Source organism: Arachis ipaensis, chromosome B09, assembly GCF_000816755.2.
Source record: "Arachis ipaensis cultivar K30076 chromosome B09, Araip1.1, whole genome shotgun sequence".
Taxonomy (NCBI): Eukaryota; Viridiplantae; Streptophyta; class Magnoliopsida; order Fabales; family Fabaceae; genus Arachis; species Arachis ipaensis.
Window position 1 is genome coordinate 103,795,859 of NC_029793.2, and position 4,744 is coordinate 103,800,602.

Here is a 4,744-nt window from a genome sequence, read left to right on the forward strand (position 1 = left end):
TATATATATATATATATATTATTTTTGAATTTTTAAGAAGAGAGAGAATAACAACAAAAAGACTCAAAACATGAAAATTATGAATCAAAACACACAATGCATGCAAGAACACTTTGAATGTCAAGATGAACACCAAGAACACTTTGAAGATCATGATGAACATCAAGAATATCTTTTTGAAAATTTATAAGAAAAGACACACATGCAAGACACCAAACTTAGAAATTTTCAATGTTTAGATACTAACAAATTGAAAATGCATATGAAAGACAAGAAAAGACACAAAACATGAAAATGCAAAGATCAAACAAAGAAAATCATCAAGAACAACTTGAAGATTATGAAGGACACATGCATGAATTTTCGAAAATTTTTTAGGAAATTAAAAAGATGCAATTGACACCAAACTTAAAAATTGACACTAGACACAAACAAGAAACACAAAATTATTTTTTTTGGTTTTATGATTTTATTAACTTTTTTTTTTGTATTTTTTGAAAATTATTTGAAAAAAGAAAAATAAGGATTTCAAAATTTTTAATGAGAATTCCAGGAATCATGCAATGTTAGTCTAAAGCTCCAGTCCAGGAATTAGACATAGCTTACTAGCCAGCCAAGCTTTCAATGAAAGCTCCGGTCCAAAACACTAGACATGGCCAATGGCCAGCCAAGCTTTAGCATACAAATCAGGCATACAACAGCTGAATTGATGAAAATCAAAAAGCTCTTGTGATGATGAGTTGAAACCTCGGTCCAAAAGGTTAGACATGGCTTCACAACCAGCCAGACTTCAACAGATCATCATGAAACTCTAGAATTCATTCTTAAAAATTCTGAAGCCATAGAATGATTTAATTTTTTGAAATTTTTTTTGAAAATAAAAATAAAAATAAAAAGCTTAAAATTAAAATAAAATTACCTAATCTGAGCAACAAGATGAACCGTCAGTTGTCCAAACTCGAACAATCCCCGAAAACGGCGCCAAAAACTTGGTGCACAAAATTGTGATCTCAATGGCGCAAAAACTTGGTACGCACTATCATAATGTCAATTCTTCTTCACAACTTCGCACAACTAACCAGCAAGTGCATTGGGTCGTCCAAGTAATAAATCTTATGTGAGTAAGGGTCGATCCCACGGAGATTGTCGGCTTGAAGTAAGCTATGGTCATCTTGTAAATCTCAGTCAGGCGGATTCAAATGGTTATAAGGTTTTAATAATTAAAATATAAATAAAATATAAAATAGGATAGAGATACTTATGCAATTCATTGGTAAGAATTTCAGATAAGCGTATGGAGATGCTTTGTTCCTTCTGAATATCTGCTTTCCTACTGCCTTCATCCAATCATTCATACTCCTTTCCATGGCAAGCTGTATGTTGGGCATCACCGTTGTCAACGGCTACTTCCCGTCCTCTCAGTGAAAATGGTCCAAATACACTGTCATCGCACGGCTAATCATCTGTCGGTTCTCGATCATGTTGGAATAAGATCCATTGATCCTTTTGCGTCTGTCACTACACCCAACACTCACGAGTTTGAAGCTCGTCACAGTCATCCCTTCCTAGATCCTACTCGGAATACCACAGACAAGGTTTAGACTTTCCGAATCTTAGGAATGGCCGTCAATAATTCTAGCTTATACCATGAAGACTCCGATCTTTCGGAATGGAGGCTAAGAGATAAATGCTCAATCCAAGGTAGAACGGAAGTGGTTGTCAGGCACGCGTTCATAGGTTGAGAATAGTGATGAGTGTCACGGATCATTATATTCATCATGGTTTAAGTGCAAGCGAATATCTTAGAATAGGAATAAGCTTGAATTGAATAAGAAAACAATAGTACTTTGCATTAATTCATGAGGAACAGCAGAGCTCCACACCTTAATATATGGTGTGTAGAAACTCTACCGTTGAAAATACATAAGTGATGAAGGTCCAGGCATGGCCGAATGGCCAGCCCCCTAAACGTGATCTCTGAACATAAAATTATTCAAAGACTAACCAGAGATATAAAATAAATCACTAAAAGTAGTTTTTATACTAAACTAGTAGCTAGGGTTACATAAGATAAGTAAATGATGTAGAAATCCACTTCCGGGCCCACTTGGTGTGTGCTTGGGCTGAGCATTGAGCTTTCATGTGTAGAGACTCTTTTTGGAGTTAAACGCCAGGTTGTAGCCTATTTCTGGCGTTTAACTCCAGAATAGGGCAGGAAGTTGGCGTTTGAACGCCAGTTTACGTCGTTAAAACTTGAGCAAAGTATGGACTATTATATATTGCTGGAAAGCCCTGGATATCTACTTTCCAACGCAATTGAGAGCGCGCAAATTAGGTTTCTGTAGCTCTAGAAAATCCATTTCGAGTGCAGGGAGGTCAGAATCCAACAACATTTGTAGTCCTTCTTCAGCCTCTGAATCAGTTTTTTGCTCAAGTCCCTCAATTTCAGCCAGAAAATACCTGAAATCACAGAAAAAGACACAAACTCATAGTAAAGTCCAGAAATGTGATTTTTATTTAAAAACTAATAAAAATATACTAAAAACTAACTAAATCATACTAAAAACTATGTAAAAACAATGCCAAAAAGCGTATAAATTATCCGCTCATCACGTGCGCACAAGTACCCGTGCGTACGCACAAGAAGAAATTTGTGTGTGCGTACGCACAGGTGGACTTTCAGCAAAGTGTGCATACGCACACATCTATGCGTACGCACAGGACCCTGCACGTGGTTTCATTAATGAAACACGTGCTGCACAATTTCTGAGGGCTTTTGGCCCAATTTTGGAAGGCTAGATGCTGAATTGAAGTGCTATATGAAGGGAATATCAACACATATCAACACATTAGGTTTTCATTAGGTAGTATTAGGTAGAATTAGTTAGGAAGCTTCCATAGGTGTAGGAGTAGGAGTAGAGTAGAATTTCTCTCTTAGGGTTTCATTTTCATCTCCATTGTAGCATCTTATAGCAAGTTTTGCTTTTGGATTTTCGCTTCTTTTATTGTAAGTACTCTTAATCTTCTCTTTAATTTCACTACTTTTGCTTTTATGTTCTTATGGTTCAAGTTACTTTGTTTATATATGCAATTTTGGTATCTTGAAGTTTTGATTGATGAATTTCATGTTTTATGCTTTCTTTATGTTTGATTGAATGTTAATTGTGGATATTGTGAGTAGTTGGTTATAGTTTTCTATTTTTCTTTGTAATTTCTTATATTTTGTTTTTATGCACACAAGGTGTTTGTGAAAATGCCAACTTTAGATTTTGAGTAGATTTTCACACCTTGGCTTGGGATTTGAGTTCCTAGGATACTAGAGTCATAATGTCCGACATTCAATGGTAATTCTTAGGTAGTTAGTTGACTCTTGTTTCCATTGACGCTAGCTTTTTATCAACTAGTTTGATAAGTTAGCTAGGACTTATGGATTAAGGTCAATTATGCTTGCTTGACTTACTCCTCGATGTTAGGGGTAGACTAGGTGAGATTGACTCATCATAATTATCATAGTTGTGGTTATGGCGATGATAGAATTTCTTGGATCCTCATTCCCAAGTCAAGGCTCTTTATTGCAGTTATAGCATTTTCACTAGTTTTGATCTTGTTTCCTTGTTAATAGCATTGATTGCAATTTTGATCATTCCTTAGTTCTTTTATTACTTAGTTCCTTTAATCTTTAGTTCTTTGATTACCAAACCCCCATTTACCCTCACAACCGAAAGCGTAACACTTCAATTGCATCCCAAGAGAGAATGACCCGAGGTTTAATTACTCTCAGTTATTTTAATTTGAATTTGACATTTGATTAAGAGAATTCATTGTTGGTTTGGACTATGCTACTAACGAATTGATTCTTGATTCTAAATTGACAATAATTTCTCTTATCAATACACAAACGTAACTAGACGATCCATTTAAAAAATAGTAGAGGGAAGATACAATGAATAAACAATAAGTTACAAGCATAGAAAACAAACAACAAAAATGGCCCACTACGAAAACAATAAAAATGATCATAAGGTTGTCTACAAAGGCAACGTAAACGAAACGATGGAATGAAGCAGAACCTACCTCTTCGAAGGGTTGTTCCTAGTGAAGAATGCAGATGCGATGATGCCACTTGCAAACCCTTACACTTGAAGCTCCGAATTCGACAATGTCTCTCACGTCGTTTCATTCTTCTTCGCGCCAAGCTTCTAGAGCAACATCTCACCCTCTCTACGTGACCTTTCAGTTTTACTCGTAGTGAAACACTAAGTCACAGTAAGTCAGTAACTAATAACAACGGTTGCTAATTAGGGCTTAGGGCAAATCCATTTGATTTGGGGTAAAATCAATTTCAATTAGATTTATTTCCAGCTAGGCTAATAACTTATTTAATTACAAATTCCAACTCAAATAAAATCTATCTTGTCAACAAAAACTGGTGTCTAGCTCAACATCGTCCTCGCCGGAGTTGTGGTCCGGCAAGCACGAGGACACGCTTGGCAATTTTTTAAATCATTCAGATACCATTTTATTAATATCAATAGTCAAGTACCAAAATATCAGCATTTGAATTTTTCGGTTACTGATTTGGTCATTACTTCTAAAAAAAGATAAGTAAAAGAAAAAAATAAATCAATTTACTTCAGAAAATTGATAAAAGATATTATTCTTTTTAAGATAATAAAAATAATTTAAATAAATTATTAAATTATATATTCATTGTTGAGAATGAAAATAAAATTATGATACTAAC